Here is a 24662-nt window from a genome sequence, read left to right as displayed (position 1 = left end):
GGTCAAAGGTACATATCTGTATGTGGCACACACAAACCTGATGTGTGCATTGAAATTACTGTTATAATAATATGTCATACAATAATAAAAGCAAAACACACAGCACATTGACAAACTGTGTGACAAACACACACATGTCATTTGGAGGATTCAAGCCCCTAGCTAACTATGATATGATACTTGAGAGGGACGCATTAGCACAGCATGCTTTTCGCATTACTGGATGATCTCTCTTCTCCTGCTGTATTTATAGGTTGCTGACGTCATCAGTCTTTCCAAAGAGGAAAGTCTATCTTTTAGTGTGTTATCACAGTCTTCAAAAAGGCCATTCATTTCACAGAGAATTGCATACATACACACCCCCCTGCCACCCCACACACACACAGCGTTTGCAGGATTTAAACCCCTACCTAACTATGTTATGATACTTGAGAGAGCCGCATTAGCACAGTGTGCTATTCGCATTACTGGATGATTTCCCTTCTCCTGCTGTATTTATAGGGTGCTGACATCATCAGTCTTTCCAAAGAGGAATGTACATCTTTTACTATCCCTCAGTATGGGGGATAACAATATCTGTGCATTGACAGATGCCTAGTTCAGGGTCACATATGCACACTGGCACTGCCAGGTTATGTTCTATACCATGCTTCCTGACCACAGGGCTTGTAACACACAACACAAGTAGCGGGTGTATCCATATACATCACAGATACACACACCTCTGGGTTGGTACCACTGCACTAAGCATGACAGGCCATACATATACAACTACCATTGTGCAAAACTGCCTTTTGGTTTGGTGTGTAGTTCAGACCACCCCCCCACCCCCCTACCCAGGAACTGCACTCGGCTTTCCGGGGAACAATGTAGGATATGAAGGTCTTCACACACAATTATAGTGGTTGACTTCAGGTACACAAATATTGACTAGGGATACTACTCAGGGCCTCAATAACATCACCCTACAGCCACTACAATTTGTGGATCCATGTGCTATGGCACAACCAGTCACCACACCCACAAGGGGGAATACATATTGGACCTGATCATCACCAACATGGGGACTCTATGTTCCACACCAGAGGTAGAACCCTCATTGTTAAGATCAGACCATAAACAACTTTCCCTGGACATTCATATCCCGTCCCCACCCCCAGCCAAGGAAATCACTGTAAAGAATGTCTCAAAAGCAGACTTTGCACTTATGAAGACTGGGGTGGAATACTTCAAAGGCCCCGTGCTGGAGGATAATACAGCCCAATCTGCAGAATCCTTTACAAACACATTGTATGAGCACCTGCAGGTATGCATTGATTATGCTATCCCAAATAAAACCATGACTCCTCCAAAACAGGAGACCTGTCTGGTTGACCCCGGCCATATATAAGCTGTACAACAGAAGGAGGAAGCTACTACATAACAGAGCAATATCCCACAGAGGGAGGACATCTCTGAACAGTATTGGCAAGACATTTCAATCCCTCATATAATCATCACTTGCACATTTTGACAGTGAAATTAACCAGACACTACAGATAATCACAAGGCCTTCTTTAGTTATGTCAGGAATATGTGTGGAAACAACCCAGATATGCTCTGAATTGTTGCATAACAGCACAAAATATGCCAAACCTATGGACGTAGCCTACATCCTGGCAGACAGAGTCTGCACAAACACTCCCCCTTACCCCTCAAGAGAACAGATGCCCATCTCAAATGAATGTAACCTCCCTGACATCACAGATGCACAGGTGAAAGGTGCCCTCTCCACAGCAAATAACACAGCATATGTATGAGACCGGTCGGTGTCCCAGGCTGTGTCTTACACGAGCTCTGAGTAGAACTGAACACTCACATTAAGTCACTGTTCCAGCTTAGCGTTACTACAGGATATGTACCCTGAGAATGGCATACAGATACAGTGCTCCCACTCCACAAAGGTGGCGCCACAACGGACCACAGGAACTATCACCCCATAAGCTTGACTAGTGTAGTAGAAAAAACTATGGAGCATATTATCATGGAAGTCATAATCAAAAACATTGTGAGCCTCCAGACAGTGGATCATACACAATTCAGCTTTGTTAAGGGCAGATCTTGCTTCTTACACATAGTTCATATCTTTGAAATGGTTACTGAAGCCATGGATGAGGGCAAGGTAGTTCACACAGTCAACCTGTACCTTGCAGAAGCCTGCAACACAATACCCCACTCAGGCATCATACATATGCTTACCAGCTTAAATATCAACCCCTATATCACTAGATGTGTTGCTATCTGCCTCAGGGATGGAACACACATGGTCAGAATTGCAGGTGCCATGTCCAATTCCAGACCAGTTACAACTGGTGTCTCACTGGGCTCAGTTGTGGGACCTGTCCTGTTCAGTATGTACTTCTCTGAGGTTCAGACTAACACAGGGGGATTATGTCTAACAAACGTCACAGATGACTGCTAACCGGGGGCCATAAGCAACACTGCAGCTGACACATGCTTCCTCCATAAGGGTCTCACAGAGATGGATGCTTGTTGCCAGAGCCATGGCCTTGTGCTAAATGCTAAGACATGCATAGTCATCCTCTTTGGGGAAAACAAGGTGCACACAAATCACCACATAAGTGGTAATCCATTAAGTACAGAAGATATATTTACAGATTTGGGGACCAACATAGATCGTAACCTTTCCTTTGCTAATCACATTGACAGAGTCATTGCAAAGACCTTTATATAGCCCTCCTTATCACATGGGGGTTTGCATGTAGATCATGGGAGGTCATTGTGGCCCTCTACTAGTCACTCATCAGGCCCATGGTTGACTACAATGGCCTTTTGGGGTGTACCTTACCCAACACCTGCAGCAACTATAGTGTCCACAACAGTACCTCCCCAAGAGGATCATGGGCTACACACAGATGTCCTATGCAGCTCAACTAAAGGATCTCCAGCTCTACTTAGTTGTTTAATGCCCACTCAGAGGTAATCTATGCCTGACGTATACAGCCATGTCAAACCCAGAAGTAATGGACATGCTCCACCTCATAACATCCAAGACCCTTAGAGCTACACACTCCAGGGACTTAAACCTCAGCACAAAACTAAATAGGACATGCTGCAGGGACAGATTCATTACCCAGAGTCTCCCCTCACTCTGGAATTGAATCCCAATTAAAGTTAGACATAGCCCCTCACCAACCCTCTTCCAGCAAAATCCAGCCGCATGGATGGGAGATTGCAAATTCACCCCTGGGATCTCCACTGTGTCCCTGCTTGACAGAGGCACACCAAACTAGCCTTAAAGGGTGCCTTCTGTGACCTAATTTACAGAGGCAGAGTAGGCTACTCTACTGGGGAGGCGGACACCAAATACACACTGCCTAGGCTTATAAATTCACTAGGGCAGACAGCCTAGTATGGACCTCTGCACCTATGTTTATGTTGGGGATGCACAATATTTGTTGCTGATACTGTTTGCAGGTCTTTATTGCCGTAGCTTTCCCAGTTTCTATGAACAACTTGAGTATCTGCGTAACATGTTTGATAATGACAGGGTTCCAGTATATTAATATATGTGTCTGTTGTCATTTAACTGTGTGCACAGGACAGATTGCTGGATTGTGGGAAGTTCCTGGCTTAACACATACAACTGCCAGATATGTGTGGCTGACTGCTATACTCAGACATGGCCTAAGTGTGTGAGCATGCCCAGTGCAGGCTTTCCATGGTTTGTTGCCTGACATATGTCTCATTTATCCAAATGTGTGAGCATGCCCAGTGTGACCTTTCTATATGTTGTGATCTGAAGTCCACTACATTTGTGGCTGTGTGTGAACATGACCAATATTGACATTTATACTGTGTGTGTTGGAAGTCATGTTGTGTTCTTACTGCCAGACTCCTTTGTGTAATAACTCAACAGGGATTGTGCTGTGCCTGTAGGGTTTCCATGGGATAGTTTGCAAAGACTTGTCAACATTCTTTCATACTGGCTGAACACTGCAATACTGTCATGGTGTACTGGTTCAGTACTTTCACTATGGTGCACAGTATCATGGGATTGAGTCCCATCACTGCTTTAAATGTTCATACTGAATAGACAAGACTGGTTAAGGGCCAGTTGGGCAACTATGAGCATGTTGCATTTTGTTCAGCTATGGCCTACTTAAACCAGGCTTGTCCAACATTGCTGTGTATTCATCAACTTGGGTGGACATTGCCAAATAGTACTCCACATTGACCACAGTTGTACTAGTTGGTGTGTGTGATTCTCTTCATAGGTTCATACTAGGCTATCTGCCCTAGGGCATTTATAATCCTAGCCAGAGTGTGTCTGGCTTTCAACACACATTTTAAGTGGAGTTTGCCATGACATTTTTCAAGGTTAGTATACTGTGCCTCTGTCTAACAGTGATATAGAAGTGATACCCAGGGTAAACCTACAATCTCCCATCCACTCATCCAGATTCCTCTTGAAGAGAGTCAATTAGGGACTCTGGCTAACCTGGAGTTGGAGTTTACTCAAGAGTGGCGGGAGCCTCTGGGTTATGAATCTGTCACTCCAGCATGTCTTATTTATTTCAGTCCTGAGGTTCAGGTCTCTTGAGCGCATAGCTTGATGGGATTCTGATTTTCCAAGGTGCAGCATGTCCATTGATTCCAGGTTGGACATGGCTTTATACATCGGGCACAGATCACCTCTGGGCAGGCGGTATGCCACTGAGTGTAGCTGCAGTTTCTTTAACCGGGCAGCAAATGGCATGTGTTTGAGCCCTTTGATCCTCCTGGTGAGGTACTTTTGTGACCTTTCCAGCTGCTTCAGGTGTCTGATAAGGTACATCCCACAAGGGGCATTGTACTCAATTATGGGCCTGATGAGGGATGAGTAAAGAGGCACAATGACCTCTCTTGATCTAGATGTGAATACCTTCATGATTAGGTGGGCTATATGAAATGTTTTTCAAAACACTTTGGCCACGTGGTTGTCAAATGAGAGATTGCTATCAACTTGGGTCCCCAGGTCCCTTATCACTTCTTCCATACTTAATGGGTTACTACCTATGTGGTAGTTTGTGGGCACTTAGTTTTTGCCAAAGGGGATGACTATACACTTTTTTGCGTTTAGCTTGAGGACATGGCTCTGGCACCAGTTGTCTGTTTCTATGAGGCCCTTTTGTAGGATGCTTGTGTCAGCTGGAGGGTCGATTATGGCACCCAGTTTGCAGTCATCTGCAAACTTGTTCAGCCACAGTCCTTCTGTGTTGGCCTGTGCCTCCGAGAAATATATACCAAACAAGGGAGGTCCCAAGACTGAGCATTGTGGGATGCCACTTGTAGCTGGTTTGGGGTCTGACATGGCTCCAGCATTTCTGACCATGTGGGTTCTGTCCTTGAGCCAGTGTGCAACCCATCTAGTGACATAGGGGTTTATATTGAAGCTGGTGAGCTTATCTATAATGACCAAGTGGCGTATTGTATGGAAGGCTTTTGCGAGGTACAGGTAGGCTGTGTGGACCACCTTCCCCTCGTCAATGGCCTTGGTGACTGTTTCAAATGACTCAACCAGGTTCAAGAGGCAGGATCTGCCCTTAGCAAAGCCAAACTGGGCAGGATCCAGTGTCTGTAGGTCCCCAATATCTTTATTTCTGAGGTCCACGATGATCCTTTCCATAGCTTTGCAGACCAAGCTAGTCAGGCTTCTGGGGCAATAGTTGGCAGTATCCATTGAGGCACCACCTTTATGGAGAGAGACCACTGTTGCTGTACACTGCTTTTTGGGTACATATCCTGTGGTAAGGCTGAGATTGAACAGTGGTTTTATGTTTGTGTTCAATTCTTCTTGGGGTTCATGTTGGACACAGACCATGGGGTGTGATTTGCTTTGGAGAGGCTGGCTGTTACCTGAGCATCTGAGATATCAGGGGGACAGCACTCTGCTGGGATAGATATTTGCCCTTTTGGTGGGGAGGGGGGAGGAGTTTGCACTGAACCTGTCAGCTCGGATGTTGGCAATGTCTATGGGTTTGGTGTATTCTTTGTCATTTTGGACTTATTCTGAGCATATCTGGGAATTCCCACCCAGGTTCCTACCATAACTAAAGAAAGCCTTGTGATTATCCTTAGTGTCTTGTACAATTTTTATCTCAAATATGGCCTTAGACGATTTTATGTGTGGCCGTAGCTTTTCAATAATACTGATCAGAGATGCCTTCCCTTTTTGGGATTTTGCTCTATCATATAGTAGCTTCCTCCTTGTATTGTATGTTTTTTTATGGCTGGGGTTCACCAGACAGGATGCCTGCCTTTGGAGGATTGGATCTTGGTTTTATTTGGGATTGCATAATCCATGCATTCATGAAGGTGTTCATAGAATGTGTTTATAAAGGGTTCTGAGGTCTGGGCCATATTTTCCACAGACACAGGGGCTGTGAAGGATTCCACCTCGGTTTTGAGGAGTGTGACATTTGCTTTAATGAAAAATTTTCACTGTGGTTTTCTGGCCTGAGCTGGGGTTGGGATGTGAATATCCAGTGAGATTACTCTATGGTCTGATCTTACCAGTGAGGGATACACTTCTGGTCTTGGGCATAGAGTCCCCATGTTGGTGATGATCAGGTCCAGTATGTTTTCCCCTCTTGTGGGAGTGGTAGCAAGTTGTTCCATAGCATTTGAGTTTATAACTTCTAGGAACCTTTGAGCTAGGGTGTTGCAGCTAGGGTAATGCTCCCAGTCTATGTTTGGGTAGTTGAAGTCGCCCAATATAATGGTGTTTAGGGAGACCTTCATATTTGCATGTGTTCTCCAGTCAGCCAAGTGTGGTTCCTGGGTTTAGGAGGGTGGTCTGTAGCAGGCTATGAACTGGAATGTGGTTTTACCCACTGTTAGTTGCACATGGATAGTCTCTGATGCTTCATGCTGTGTCACCAACCTGGGGGTATGGGTATCTTTGACAAATATTGATACTCACCCTCCCTTTGTAGTTTGTTCCGTGTTTTGCAGCTGTAAAGCATGGTATGAGGTGTAACCTGTTAGTGCTAGGGTGCTCTTGGGAGCCTTGAACCAGGTTTCTGTTACTGCACAGATATCAACATTCTCCATGCTGAGGAGAATTTGGAGTGCATGCATCTTGCAGTTTAGACTTCTGGCATTGAGTAGCATTACTTCTAGTTTCTTATCCCTTGTGATACCTATGGAGGTGGGTTTGTCTTTTGAGCCTTACCTAAAAAAGGCACTATGGGGGTGACAAGATCCTTTGGCAATATCCAAAATGCCACAGGTGATAGGTGAAAGCCATCCCTAGCGAAACATGTCTTGTCGAGCATGTCATCCCAGGCTGACAGGCATTGGATCCCCTTTCACTGACACCATTACTTAAGCCAATTGTTGTAATTGATCATCTTGTCTTCATATTGTGGCATCATGTTTGGTGAGGGTAGGATGATACTCAAGGTCATCAAGTTTGCATATACTACATGGTGGCAAATGCTGTTTATCACTACCTTACATTGCTTAACACATGGCGATCATGCCTCAGGTGGTGCTGCAGGGCTGTCTATGTCAGATGCACATACTACACTCCATGCACATGTTTGAAAGCAGGTTGTGTCAACTTAGGCATCCCTTTCACTATATGTGGGAGTCAGAGAGAGGTATCATTTCCAGGGTTCCTACTGAGCCAGTGTATGTGCTATGTGTTGCCTCTTTGCCAAGGCCAAGGAATACTGGGCACGCCTCCTCCTGCCTACTGGGGCAGGCTTAGGTTGTTCCTCCTCCGAGTCACGCTCTGCCTGTGATGGCCTTGGCAATGGTGGGGGGCTGTTTGGCCCAGGCCTATGCTGGTCCTGCTGCAGCTGTTTTCGCAGAATCATATTATGTAGCATAGCACATACCATGACAATTTGGGTACATGTAGTTGGTGAGTATTGCAAGGCTCCACCAGATGTGTCCAGGCACTGGAACCATGACTTGAGCAACCCAAACACACACTCAATTACATTTCATGTTTGTGCACGTGCCTCATTATGGCATTCTTGTTCAGGTGTGTGTGCGTTTCTGATGGGTGTCATCAGCCATGGCTCCAGTGCATAGCCAGCATCCCCCACTAAGTGACCATGTGGGATGTCCCCATTGGCAAATGTCTGGCACAGCTGCTTCAGATGCCAGATATGGGAATCATGGTAGCTTCCAGGGCAGCCAGCACACACATTCATTATTATGTCCTGGGCATCACACATGACCTGGCAGTTGATGGAGGGGAAGCCCTTGCAGTTAATGTAGGCCCTACTCCGCTCACCGGCTAGTGCTTTGATGCATATATGCGTGCAGTCTATTGCACCCACTACCTCAGGGTATTCTGCTATTTGCTGGAAGAGACGCATATTGCTGGCCAATACCTCATGGGAATTGGGGAAATATACATGATCACCGACATGTGCTGACATGACATCCAGGAACTGGTGCAGTACCCTGGATGCTGATGCCTGTGATATCCCCATCATATCACCAGTTGGTCTCTGGAAGGTACCTGTTGCTAGTATTCTTAGGCCAACACATACCTTGGTTTCCACTGGGATGGGTTCCCCTCTGTTGGTTCTGTGTGTGAGGCGTGGCCTGCACAGCTCAACAATTTGCTGCAGGAGGTCTCTGTCCACTCTATAGCGCTCCACTATCTCCAGCTCATGTAACCCCTGGTAGGTGACCCTGAGCCTGTACATTCTTCTCCGTCTCCTCACTGTCAGTTGTCCAGCAGCATTTGCATTGTCACCACCCTCAGCATGTTGCCTATGTCGCCTTATAACAGCAATGGCAGCCCCTAGCATTTTTTGTCTGAGTGTAGCTTTTTCAGTTTTCACTTCTAGTAGCTTACTCCACTGTTTCAGTGTCTCTTGAGAGTAACAAACTGCGCTGTTGTTTGCAGAGTTTTAAGTGCTGGGCTGGGCTAGTGTTCTGCCTGTGTAATTGCCTGATTCTGATTGTTTTCACCTGGTAGCTCTACTAGTATTCCCTGGTAGCTTCCTACTATTTGTTGTGCTTCCTTTTTCCTTTTTGTTTCCTCAGGGGGGAGCGACGTGCATACAAGCGCAGACACGCTCACAGCATCTCACACGCACGCACACATGCTTAGACGGACTACAACTTGCTTATTTGGGTCAAAACGCACGCACACCAGTGCAAATGTGCTAACAGGTCTTTAAACAGCCTTATACATGGTTACTCCGGCTTAAACGCACGCACTCACACTTTCACGTGAGCACTCTGTCTTACTTGGGTTTACAGGTGCGCACACGTGCGCATACCCGCTCAGCAAGAAACTTTGGTGTTATCCACAGTATACACCTTCTATTTCTTGGCTTTCCCTGGCCTACCTGTTGACACACCAATTTCCATGATGTCTAACTGACAGCTGACACATTCCACTCTGCCCCTATGAGCTTCACTACTTTCATACATACCACCTTGTGATGTCACCTATCTCCTACTCGGTTACTCCCCATATCCTAGTCCTACACTCCACTGACTGTGCTCATTTGCTATGTACAAGTGTGATTTACTATCCTAACACTCATTTACATAGGATTGACTACTAATGCTTGGTTACATGTCTTAGACTAGGCTTCTCCCCTTAGCAACTCCTACTCGGTGGCCATGTTGTCTTCAGCCTGCTATTCCCTTACATTGTAATTTAACAGTTTTCATAGATTCCATGTTTGTGGCTTTTATTTTCTTATTCTGTGATTTTTTTTTAACGCACCCCGTTTGTGCGGCGCTGCGCTACGCTTAAACATCGGAAATCGCCGAAAAAAAAATACTTTTATTTTAATTTTGCATCTGGGAACTTTTCCAATGGCCGTATATTTGGCCATTGGCATGCTTCCTCAACCATATGCAACCTTTATTTGGAGCTGACAAGGCTCCATTGTGCTATTTGCAGAATGGTACTCAGTTGTCAACTGAGTACATTTCTGCAGCTAACACGGCTCCTACTCGGACAGGTTTGTGCTTCCTGGATCGCAAATTTACCTCATTTGCATGCCTTTCAGCTGCAAGTGAGGTAATTTGCATATCCCAGCCCTGTCCGTGTAGGAGACGTTTTAGGAGCTCTCTTACACGCCCCTACAAGCTGTTCCTGGATTGCTCGTCGGACATGATGGCTGCATGGAGTCTTACTCTACTCATACACTCCGTGCAAGCCATCATGAATCCGGCCCAAAGACTTTAAAGTAAATTCATGGTTGCAACTACATGCAAGTGAAACATTTTCTTCCCCTTTTTTTTTTTTTTTTTAATATTCAATATGTATGTGTGTTCCTGTGCTACATCTTGATAACATAAATATGGCAAGTTTGGCTATGTACATTGAATGTGTTTAAAAAATTTTAATAAGAATACAATTGAAAATGTTCTTCTGGTTTAAATGAAAGACAAGGGGAAATGAAAAGCTGTTCATATGATCTTGTGAGAAATAGAGGGATCTGATTGTGGATGTTAGTGTAATATGAACAGTGTTAAGCTCTCAGAGCTAGAATGTATGTAAAAAGTAAACAGAATCTAATGCATTACTAATATCTATGCAAGATTAATGGGACATTTCTGTTTAATAATTATTACTTTACCGATTGCACATACAAACGCGAAAGTCATTAGAATGATGCATCTACATTCTAACATATTATTGTTAGCCCCAGAGAGTCTCGTGCAATTTTCAGCTTTTTTTCACATACCAGTTTTGTCAGTTGTTCCATGCGGACCCAAGAGACTAAAAAAGGAAGAATTCAAGCATTACTGTTCCCGCTTTTACTCAGGACAGCTTTGAAATCCAGCTCGAGAGGCTCCATTCATTATAGAAAGAAGAGACACCCTGATGACATCATTCTTGACTGTGTGACACAATTTTTGTGAACTTTAACCTTATGGGAAAGTCGCACTGACTTTTTAGAATGTTGAACCACGGTTTTCACTATAAATAGGTATATAAACACAAATAAACAGTTTAAACACTCCCATACATATAAACATATACATAAAACATATAAATACACAATAATCTCCACTTTGTAATCCCCTACCTGCATTTGTACCTATAGTTAATATAAAAATTACATTACATCAGATAATTTTATATGCAGTACTAAAGCATATTAAATAACATAAATACATAATATGAAACATTAATTGATTGTAAATGTACTTCATATAAACTTCACTTATACAAAATTACTAAATGTTATATAAGAAAAGAAATGCCAGCATATACATATGACAACCCTATCTGAAATACTATGATTGTTAAACAGTTTATGCATTGTTTTAATTATGTTTCCTGTCTGATGTAATTGCTTCACAATAATTAAACTCCAAGCACAGATATAGTAATTGGATATATTATTTTAAATGTAATAGTAATTTAATGAATAGTTTAAAGGGGAGAGGGGGATAGGGGGAAGAAAACAGTGAAGAATATATATATATATTTTTCTTTCTCTTTTTTACAGACAATAACACTATTTGACAGTAGCTGAGATATTGTCGCTATTTGTTAGGAGGATAATTTGAGTGGTATATGCTACTCAAATTAGGAGTCTACAACTCCAGGAAGGGTACTGGTAGATTTGTTATATTGATGTTCTGTTACAATGATATGTTACTTTTTTATGACGTTCACAATAGCAACATATTTTGAGACTCTTCAATTTGTCTATGATTTGATAAGTATGTTTTCTAGCATTAGTGCTTACCAGAATGGATTACAAATATTTTACCTTGTATATAACTTACAACGCATAATATAAATGTTTCTTTTAAAGGGTATTTCAATAAATATTAATGGTCTAAATAATCCTTGCAAGAGAGGAAGCTTGCTCAAATATCTTAAAATTCATAAATCACATCTTGTTTTTTTACAAGAAGCACATTTAATATCCACAGATACTGATAAGTTAAATACCAGATATTATAAAATTTTAACAAGCTCAGAACATACTGAAAAGAAAAGAGGATTAGCTATTTTATGGAATAAAACACTACCCATGCCTAAAATACTAGAAGTATACAAAGATAACAAAGGTATGTTTTGTTCAGTCACAATAGAACTAAACAAAAAAATATATACTTTAATAAATATATATTGGATTCCAGGTATTGGTTCAAACACTGTTAAAATGCATTTAAATAAAATAGTTAGTCTCGCTAAAGGTAATTTAATAATAGCAGGTGATTTTAATTGTATATTAAATGATGAAGATACTAACTCCTTAGTAAAAAGAAAAATTTTAACTTCAGCTAAATTACTATTGAACTTTATGCAGTCATTTATATTAAAATATATAAATAGCTTTGCAGATTTAGACTCATTTCCATACACTCATTATTCCCACAGACATAAAACAAACTCCAGAATAGACAGAATTCTAATATCAAAAGAATTAACAGATGATTTAATTAAAGTAAAGGTTATTTTATGTCCCTTATCCGATCACAACTCAATAACTTTTAAATTATTAATCAAAACAAATCACACTGTTATAATTAAAAGAATACCGGCATACATAACTAATTTGAAAGAATTTAAAGAATTTTTACTTTTAGAGATACAAGACTTTATCACATTAAATAATACTAATAATATATCAGAAGTTTATATTTGGGATGCCTTAAAAGCCTTCCTATATGGGAGAATTCTCTCGTGGTATAATAATAAAAGAAAATCCTGGGACAAATACTTATTAGATCTATAATGTAAATTAAATAAGCTAAAACTTAACTTAGATAGTAATACTGATAGAAAAAACAAATTGAAAGAAATAAGTAAACTAAATACAAAATACCTTGTGATCTTAAACCATAGAACAAAAATCAGAACAGAGAAATTTAAATTTATAACCTTCTCAATGAACCCTAGATATTTAAATATTTTAGCAAATAAAAAAGACTTAAAAAACTCAACCATATTAAGGAGATCTATTCCCAAAAAAAGAAGAAACTTGTGTCTAATATACACAATATTTTACTGGAATTCAAATAATTCTTTCATAAGATAAATCAGAATTCCCAGATAACAGATTCAAAAGATTTGATTAAGACATTTATAACAAATTATACTAAATATAGATTATCAAGAGATCAGACTAATACTATAGATAACCTATTTCTTTACAAGATATACAAAACCAGATAACAAAACTTAAATTACACAAAGCCCCCGGGAATGATGGCATCATCCCAGAAATATATAAATTATTACCTAAATCTGCTTTAAATATTCTGCATAAAGTATTTAATATTTCCCAAAGCAACACATTCACACCCCCTTCTTGGAAATATACCTTTATCTCACCAATAATCAAATCAAACAGAGATCCTACTAAATGTTCTTCATACAGACCAATCTCTTTATTAAATACAGATTACAAAATGTTTATGTCCATATATGCTGAGAGATTAAACATTTTTTTGCCATCATTAGTAAATGATGATCAAACAGGTTTTATTGTAAATAGAACTACTTATGACAATATAAGAAGAACAATTACTTTGATAGATTCAGCAAAAACCTCTAATAAAAGTTTAACTGTAATAGGTTTAGATATAAATTGTGCCTTTGATTCAGTTCATTGGGACTATTTATTTATTTTGCTAGACAAATTGAATTTCTCGGATAAGTTTATAAATCTTATAACAAACTTATATAAAGGGAGTCAGGCATATATCAAAATTGCACTGTCATATCAGAAAACATTGCTATTACAAGAGGGACTAAACAGGGATGTCCTTTATCCCCCCTTTTTATTTACATTGATTATAGAACCATGGGCCAATTTAGTAAGAGATGATGAAAACATAGAAGGTTATAAGTTAAATTCAGATACTTCATCTAAAATTCAGTTATTTACTGATGATATTCTGGTAACAGTAAGAGAAAACTACAGATCTATTCCTGCCATATTTAAAAATATTAATACATTTCAAAAAAATATCAGGTTTAAGTTTCAATAACAATAAAACTCAGATCATCCCAATTAATCTAAAACAAAACACAATTCAACAAAAGTATAAAAAACTTATACCTCAAAATAATCAGATAATATATTTAGGAATAGTGATTACCAATAACATAAAATATATCATTCAATTAAACTTTAATAATTGCTTAAGCAAAATTGAAGATTGTATAAAAAAATGGAATAATTTACTCTTTTCCATGGATGAAAGGCTTTCTATTATAAAAATGACTATTCTTCCTAAAATGCTTTATATTATTCAATCACTTTCATTAATTCCCCCTAAAACGATAATTAAAAAATTTAGTTCTTTGTTATTGAAATTTCTATGGTATCCTAATAAATCCAGAATAGCTTTGCAACATCATATAAATGACTGGACAAATGGTGGTATAAGATTTCCTAACTTGGAATTATATACATTATCCTCGATTATTAATATAGTCTCCTTTCTAATCAATAATACATATTCTTCTAAATGGAAACAATATTTAATCTCGTTAGCATGGGACTATTCTAATAAACTAAACATTCAAAAAACACTAATGTTAAATAATCCTATTTTGTGGATATTAAAATATATCTTTACAGTACAATCATATAAGTTAAATAAATCAAATTATTTGCTACTCATCCTTAAAACATTTAGGAACTTTATTTTCAAATTCACTAATTATAAAACATGGATTGTCCTTCTTTCCCAATTGCTTTTACTCAAGGTATATTAACCACGATAGATAATACAAAAATGCTATTATTCAAAGAGAAACATCTTATTTATTGGTCTCAATTAATAGACAAAGATAGGATAAAGTCTCTTGAGGAACTAAAATTTGAATATGACATAGACTCTAACTCATGGCTATGCATACAGGAATGTACACAACATATTATAAATAATTTGGAATCAATTCCCTTACATTTAGCATATCCATTGCCTCAAATAATTTTATTTTTGACTACACTTATTCAAAATATAAACACTGACAAAAACAAATTAGCACACATAAACAAAATACTTAGAAATGATACAATTTTTCACACTGATGAATATTGGGAATATTTCAATATAATTAATAACTATGCTCCTAAAGATCAAGACAAACAAAATATATTAGAATCAGCCTACTACACTACATCTTCCCTAAAGTGGAAGTTATACACCTGGAAAGATATGCATAGATCCTTTATAACACCACACATTCTAAATAAATTCAATAATAACATCAATGATTGTTGGAGATTTATTTATTTATTTTATTTATTTAACATTTGTTGCAAAGAAGTATTAAAAGCTGACTGGTCTCATATGTTCTATGACTGCATACTTCTAAAAAAATACTGGGAAGATATAAATAGATTTCTTCAAGGTTTATTTACAGATAATTTCATGATTTCTAAATCTTTAATTATATTTAACACTCCAATACATCAAAGTGTTAAAATACCTAAATATACATTAATATGGACTATTTTAGCAGTAGCAAGAAAAATAATAACAATTAACTGGAAATCAGATACTTCCCCTATGTTTCAAGAATTCAAAAACCTTCTTACTGAAGTTTGCAGTCTGGAACTTTTGACCATTAAGTTAAGAACTAATAGAAACATGTCTAGAATTAATATGTGGAAAAATTTATTAGACTTGCTAGAAAATTATTGATTGTATAGGAATTAACCAATAATTTAGTTTGATATTTATGTGAACATCATTTGCAAATACTTATGTTGTTTGTTAGATATAGAATTTGTTTTTTTTTCTTTTTTCTTTTTTGAATATTGTTAAAAAATGTGATTTATTCCTTTATTCAAATTTTAATAAAAATATTTTTTGAAAAAAAAAAAGAAAACACTGTGAGCTGTTATTGAAGGAATTTCCAGAACTTGCACTAATTCCTCCAGCTCTATCAGCTTTGGAGGATGTGTGTGTCACTGCCTGGAATTTTCCTGATAGTCAGCCTACTGCCTCTAAAAAGGCAAATAAAATGTATAAAGTTCCTAAATCTTTTAAGATTTTATATACTAATCCCAGACCAGACCTAGCAGCTAGAGCGTTAGTTAATCCTACTGCTGCTAAACATTTGGTTAATTCCCATTGTACTCTTTTTTTACAAAGATGGAAAGATTATTGATAAGTATGGGATGAAAGTGCATGCTTTGGCAACTTTGGTTTTCAGAATTTTGAATGGCCAGGCTAATGTGTTAAAGTTTATTTTGACTAACTGTGAAAGTATGAAACATGTTTAGACTGCAGTTTCTTCTCATGATGAGAAATTTGCTTTAAATAATTTAATTTCTCCCATTTTACAGGTCAGAAATTGTTGTTTATAGAGTTTGTGTGACTCAGACGATAATTCTTTCACTGCTATGGCCACTGGATTGTCAGAAGTTCCGAGATGATTTTGAAAAATGAGATTTTATTCTCCTTTGGATAGAGATTTAATTTTTGGTTCCTCTTTTGCACAGGTTATCAAATGTTATATGAAAGGCTTAAGCTGATGCAGGGAATCTCTAAGATTTTTCAACCTTCCTTCTTCGGATTTCTCTGTGGGATTCTTTAAACTTTCATTAATTTTCAGCAAAACAAATTAAACACTCAGCAAAATGCAGGCAAACAGATGTTTAGGAAGAAATGGCAGGAGTTCAAAAAATAATTCAGGAATCCCCCCCCCCCCAGAGAAATTATAAAAAAAAACAAGGACAGTCCAACAAGTCAGAATGACTATTTTAGGGACTTTGTCACACCCTGGTAGCCCTTTTCCTTCCAGAAAGTCCTACTCTCCATTTTATTCTTTTACAACAGATAGTTTTAGATGAATAGTTTATAAAGCTCTTTCATCAAGGTAATAGCTGGCAGCATGAGGAAATCCATCCTTTCTAGGGGGTCATTCCTCAACCATCACAGCAGACTCCTCCAGTCCTTCAATGCATGCTGTCTCAGAGAATGATGCAATCAGTTCCTCCTTCCCAGATTGGAAAAGATTTGTAATTCAAGAATATTTTAGTGTCAAAAAGAAGATGATTGGAAACTAGATTTGGATCTTTCTTACCTATACCTGTTTGTGATAGTGTCCAAGTTCCAAATACTGTCAATTCACAAACTGTCAATTCTTCCTCATAAGTTTCCTAGAGATAATAGATTAAAAAGAGGCTTATCATCATATCCCTGTAATCCAAACATTAGGTGTTTCTTTAGGTTTGGCATGTCTGGATCACATTGGGTGTCTGGATCACATTATCAGTTCTCTGTCATGCCCTTTGGACTATTTTATGCACCAATACTGTTGACTGTGTCTAGCTAGTCATAGCTCACTATAGGCTACAGGCTGAACACATTTTTTTCATATTTAGAAGACTTGTTTATCTTTGCAGAGTATTTTTTAAAATGTCAGAAATCTCTTACTTGGATGATAGATCTCTTACATGACCTTGGATTCCAAGACAACATTCAAAAGTCTTTTTTGACTCCATCACACCGGATTCAGTTCTTGGGGTGTCAGTTAGACTCCTCAGTCCAAACAGCTTCTCTTCCATAGTTAACGTAGATCTGTTTCAGAGGTTTTCCATGCAAACCTTAGTCACTTTGACAGAAAACCTCAGGATTTTGGGTCTCACGGTATCCATGTCTCTCATGATACCAGTGGGAGCAGACTCACATGAAGAATGAGTGTCTCCCTGAGGTTACCACACCTTTTGAACAGACTCCCACAGCATGCTAAACAAACCTTAGTCACTTTGACAGAAAACCTCAGGATTTTGGGTCTCACGGTATCCATGTCTCTCATGATACCAGTGGCAGGACTCCACATGAGAAAGATGCAGTGTCTCCCTGAGGTTACCACACCTTTTGAACAGACTCCCACAGCATGCTAAACAGAGCACCTCTTTGACCCTCTTCAAACTCAATTTGGACAGTCAGATGGGTGATTGTAAATTCACACCAGGGGTTCCACCTGTGTCACACTTGGACAGGGGTAATAGGTGCTGATCATGGACATAAAGGGTAAGAACTTGGTTAGGATTTAAGAGCTCTAGGGCCATTAGCCTAGTAACTTTCTATGATCCTATGGTATCTGAAGTCTCTTTGGTCCCAACATCAACATCCTTTGTCTTTTCAAATCCCAGTGCCAGGGTTTGTCAGAAGAAAAATCACTTGGTGGAGAAAGCAAATATTCCCATACCCAGGTTTACTCTTCTTCCTTGCAGATCCAAATCAGTCAGTCACCTCAGACTCCTTGGACATTGCTTGCAGAACAGTTTCAGGACGAATAAAAGTAAATGGTGTGTGTGAATCCAAACACAGATGTAAGCAAATAAACATTAAAGAAATACTTGCCGTGATTAAGACATTTAACTCTCTGAACCATCGTTGCTCCCCTTGACCTCTTTAAGTTGTTGTAGACAAGACCACAATCAAGTGGTACATCAACAAGTAAGGAGGAGAGGTCAAACCATACCACCTTTGCAGTCTAGCCATGTTAACTTGGCATATAGCATCACAGTAGAATCTCAATTTACAGGCATACTACACTCTGTCAGAGCAAAACTGTGGTGCAGACAAGCTGAACAGGTAAAGTGCAGACCCTCAAAATGGCAACTATATTAGGGATCTTCCAAGATTTCATACATCTGTGGGGAATTCTTCAAGTAGACCAATTTGGCTCCTCTCTGAACAATTAGCTGGCAAGATTCTGCTCCAGGACTCTATACAAGAAGGCCCGAAAGACACTCCTTTTCCTTTCCTTGTACAGAAATATTCCTGTATGCTTTTTCACCCCTTCTAATGATATTCAAGCTACTTCTTATTGTTTAAAAGGGCTCCCTTCTGGGCTAGACAACAATGGTTCTTCCACTTTTGGAAATGGCCAGGAGCAATTACCACAAGCTTCCTGAAAGTATGGGTCTACTCACACAAGATCAGGGTTGTTTGATACACCTTGAAACCTCAACTTCAACTGACTGCTTGGATGATAGGGATTTAGGCACCTATTTAATAAGGATGTACAGCAGGCACTAATGGAGGAAGACAAGCCTGCTAAAAGAAAACCATACAGTATCAAATGGAAATAGTTTTCTAGTTAGTGCCAAAAACATCAGGCCCTAATAGCCCAATGTGAAAGGTACTGTCCTCCTACGTCAGGGACTGTGGATTCATGTCTCATCTGGGGTTATATAATCTTATATTATGGTTTGGCATAATGGTGAAGGTGTTTACCTCTCAGAATGAACTATCTATTTTAGCTGGGTACTTCTGGTGGAAGGCTTATTGTGTTTTCATAATTGGTAGTTAGCTTAAAACTTGTTCTTTGCTTGTATTTAAGCCCCGCATTTGTGCTAAGCAGATGTTCATGCAGCAATGGTTGGCAACACCCTGAATAGATGCAAACATCTTAAAGATTAGTTTTCCCTAAACAATTGTCAGTGAAAATCTTCAGTGTGCAGCATTGCTTTATTGCTCAACCTTAGCCTACACAACATATAGGTCCCTCTTATAGTCTCAGAGCAACCAGCACAGTCCTGTCAAACTACTCCATTCCCTTGCCCAATAAAACTTACAGTAAGAACTTGCTATCATGGACAGGCAGTTTCCCATTATCTTTCTGGCCAGCCTGATGGACATGGGCATCCTGAGGCAATGTAGTATTGTCTCATGTATACTCACAACCACTTACTTCTGAAACAAACAGATACTTTATGTGAGAGATGCAGATACACTATTAAATTGGAAGCAAGGATCTCTCACACAGATGAATTAAATGCCAAAGAGGTTGTAAGCACACATGTATCACTCCCCACACTAATTAAGGACACAACACATAAACCCACATATGCAGCGGTACTCACTAGTAGCTTAACAAAAGACCATAGACATTCCAAATAGTGCATCCACAAACCACTTACACACACACACACACACACACACACACACACACACACACACACACACACACACACACACACACACACACACACACACACACACACACACACACACACACACACACACACACACACACACACACACACACACCAGTGTAAAAATAACAAGCAACACAAATGATAACACACATACCAGTGTCTCAGCAAATAAGCCCATAAGGCATAACACCATAAAGCCAAATTTAATGGTCATAGGAGACTCCATAGTAAATCATAGAGATGTTTCCCTCACCAGGCTGGATAAGGAGTAGGATACGATTAGCTGCCTGTCTGGAGCCAGTATCCATCAGGTCATTCAAGCACTCAAGTGACTCAATCACAAGTACCAGTATGGCTCCATCATAGTCCATGTGGGGTTAAATGACTTAAGACATACCACTCTGGACTATATGAAGAGAGACATGATTGTGCTCTCAGACTTTGTGTCACAGGCAGGTATAAGCCTAGCCTTAAGCAGCATTCTACCTTGTTGAAGGATGATGCCATAACACAAACAAAAAATGATTGAGTTCAACAACTGTCTTAGCTTCTAATGTCAGTCCAAGCGGATCCAATATCTGTCAGCCTGGGAGGAGATGGTCGACAGGCCATGCTGCTTTACCTGAGATGGTCTGCACTTGTTTCATCTAGACTTTTTGATACTGGCAAAGGCATTAGCCACCCCTATAGTGCCATTTTCAGGCAGTGTCAAAATAAACAATCTCCCAGCATAACAAAATCCTCTCTAGAGAAACTCAAGGTACTGCTGCTAAATGCTTGGAGTCTAAACAGGAAACTGCACTACTTTGGAAGCACCCCTCACCTTGGAAGATGCAGACATCTGTGATGTCACCAAGACAGGTACAAAGCCTCGGAAAGCATCTTAGCCATGCAGGGCTACAACACCTTCCAAATGTTCAGACCATACACTGAGCATGAAAGAACCAAAGGAGGAGGTGTATCCATCTTCATTAAGGATAAGTACACCTTGAAACTAGTTAAGCAGTATGACTCTCAAGTTACTCCATGTCCAATTAACCATTGAAAATATCCCTTACCACATCATAGCTAGCTATAGATCCCTCGGCATGAACCAGAAAATGTATACCGAATACCTGTATTACTGGAGTCACTTACCATACAGGCAACACCTTAGTTATGGGTGATTTTAATCATCCTAACATGGACTGGGAAACATACATGATCACAAACATGCTGGCTCAGAGGTTCTTGGACATTGTCAATGCAAATGCTCTGGAACAACTATTCAGCACACCCACAAGGGGCTAAAATGTCCTAGATATAGTACTCTCTAACACGGGAGAACAACATCCTCCAACGTCATGCCCTGCTTGGTAAGATTGGACCGTAAGTCAATCTTTTGCAATATAACTACAATGCCAGATACCCCATCAAGTTCAAAAAAGCTTAAGAATTTTTCCAAGATAAATGACCTCCTACTATGTGATGGCATAAGAAGCATCAGTGATGCCCCCCAACACAGATAATGTAGCCTCCTATGCAGAGGTGTACACTAATGTCATGTATAACCACTTAAATAGTTGTATAACAAATGCTAGTATAAACATGCTGTGCAACAAAAGAAAGAAACTAATGTCCAAAAGCAAGACGGAACTGGCACAGCAAAGGAAAAAAAACTATCTAGCATAAACAAACAAGTTAGAGATCTTGTCAAGTCCTCCAAAGATAATTACAAAGCAAAATTAGCCTCCTTAAATAAGGATAATCACAAGGCAATCTTTAATTACATCTGAAATCTAAAGGGGAATACCCAGCTATGCACTGAACTGGTTGTGAATAGTACAACCCTTATTCAACTAGAGGAAATAACCAACTGGCTAGCTGACAAATTTGCAGCAAACTTCATTCCCATATCCCCACTGGTCATCCATTTCTCAGCCTATTATCTCAAGAGAGCTGGTCATCTCTGCACTCTCCAAGGACAAAAACATGGAATCAATGGGACCAGACAACATCCCAGGTTGCCATTGAGACAGCTTAAAACATGGTCTAGCAGATCTACTTGTAGCCCTGTTTAACCCCACTCTGCAGACTGGCTATGTTCCAGCAGAATGGTAGACAGCAACAGTAATCCCTTTGCACAAATAAGGACCATCAACTGACCCTTGGAATTATAGCTCCATAAGCTTGACTAGCCTCATCTGCAAGGTCACAAAAACAATCATTATGCACCTTATCAACAAGGACATAGGTAATATCCAAACTCTGGACTCAACCCAATTTGGATTAGTAAAGGGCCAATCATGTCTGCTAAACCTGGTTGACTTCTTTGAGAAAGTCAACAAGACCCTTGATGAGGGAAAGACAGCGCATACACCCTACCCTGACCTAGCCAAGGCATTTGACACACTATCCCACTCAGGTATTATTGAGAAACTCTCCCAGTTGGGTATTAATCCCTACATCACCAAATGGGTAGCCAATTGGCTCACTGACAGAACACATTCTGTCAATGTGGGTAACCACCTTTAGCAAAAGACTAATCACCAGTGGTGTACCACAGGGTTCTGTGCTGGCCCCTTTACTGTTTGGAATTTATTTTTCTGATGTCCCGACAGATGTGGTTAACCTTTGACTGACCAAGTTCACCAATGACTACAAATTGGGAGCAATCACTGATTCCCCCAACAATGCTGATATACTGTGGAAAGAGTTAACATAGACAAATGATTAGTGTCAAAGCCATGGATTGAACCTAAATGCAAAAAAGAAAAAAATAAGCATTATTATTCCCTTTGGGAAAGCTAACATCCCTGTTAATTACAATATAGACAACACCCCCCCCCCCCACATGTAGATCCAGTGGTATGTAATCTCGGTACTCAGGTTGATAGCAATCTGAACTTTGATCATCATGTATTCACAGTGGTAAGGAAATCCTTCTATGTGGCACATCTCATAAGTAAAGGCATCATGTCTACATCTAAGGATGATATAGTTCCATTATACTTAGTCTTCATCAGACCAATAATTGAGTACAATGTTCCATTTTACATGCCTCTTTCTAGACACATGCAACAGCTTGAGAGACCACATAGGTTTCTCAGCAAGAAAATTCAGCAAGAAAATACAGGTCATTCAAAACAAGTCCAACACGGAAAGACTGAAAGCCCTTTTATTGCATTTTGTCTCCTATAGGCTGTTGAGGTGTACCTGTGCCTGGCTTTGTCCTGATCAAAATGTTACACATTCATAAATCAAATTGTACACGGGTCACTCACTCCAGGGATCTTAACCTAGTATGTGATATGAACAAATCATGCTGTAGAGATAGATACATCTCCCAGAGACTACCCCTTTTCAGGAGCAGACTTCCCATTCATGTGAAGCAGAGCCCCTCCATGATCTTCTTCAAACACAACCTAGATCAATGAATGGGTGACCATAAATTCACTCCTGGGGTGGCACCCATGTCCCTCAGGGACAGAGGCAGTCAGTGTTAATTATTACAGACTGATACCTCTGTGAACTTTGATCACCTAACTATGGAACTGGGTAACTTGGGTTAAATATGGCTAGGCTTGTAAAGGCTCTTGGCCCATTAGCCTAGTAATCTCCTAGCAACCTATGAGCATATAACCAGCACCCATTCAGGGCTAGTGTTTCTCTGGTTTTACAATGTTTGTGTGAGTTACTATTCTTTGGCTTTTTTTACTCCTCCATCAAGGTTCAATTATTGGCCATTTCAGCATGTCTGCTCTTGCATCCTCCACATTTGGTGCATTCTTATGTCAAAATGTTTTTTAAATGGATTTTGCATAAGAAGCCTCCAAGAAAAACAGTGACCCTCTTTGGATCTTAATTTTGCGTTAGAAAAACTGACAGTTTCTCCCTTTGAACAATCTAATCTAGTTGACTTGATGGTCTTAACATGGAAAACAGTTTTATTGATTGCAAGCTCTTGTGGTGAGTCAACTCTATCTGATGTTCCACACAGACAGAGTTTCTTTGAGGACTAAACCTTTTATGCCTAAAGTGGTATCTAGGTTTACTTTAAGCCAGATGATCCATCTCTCCATTTTCTTTTCTGAACCTAAAAATGAAGAAGAGATACTCCTTAACTTGGAAGTCCATGATATTAAGAAGAAGGGACAACATGTATCAAAATAGACAATTTCAAAATGGTTGTCTCAGGGTATTACATTTTGTTTTACTCACCACAACAAAACTATACCAGGCAGGCTCAAGGTCCACTCTAGCAGGTCCTTGGCTTAATCTATGGCTTTTTGAAAAGGGTTGGATTCTAGAAGTATTTTAGAGGTGGTAACTTTATCCTCTATATATACATTTACAAGGCATTACAAGCTTGAATCCTTTTTAGGTCTAGATTAGACTTCCCTATGACTATTTTCCAAGGGTTCCTTGAATCTTCCCCTTCCACCTCTCAAATGTAGCAAGCTAGGGTAATCTATCTATATAGCTAAGGCTACTACAGCAGTGATACATATGATGACCATAGTACAGTTGTGTAAGTAAACTTACCATAACTGTAGATGTCATTCACCCAATAACCACCCTATAACCTATGTTAGCTAATCAAACCTACAATTAATCTCTAGTACATAACAAACAGCCTTCAGCACATGCCCATTCAGTAAGCATACATCACCAATACCCTATCCTCACATTAATGCCACATTAAACAAAAATCTTACCTACTTACCCTACATCCACAGATAGTACAATATGTTACTTTATCAAACTCTA

This window comes from Protopterus annectens, chromosome 4.part1 (assembly GCF_019279795.1).
Source record: "Protopterus annectens isolate FY-2018-M chromosome 4.part1, PAN1.0, whole genome shotgun sequence".
NCBI lineage: Eukaryota > Metazoa > Chordata > Ceratodontiformes > Protopteridae > Protopterus > Protopterus annectens.
Note: the sequence above shows the minus strand (reverse complement) of the source record.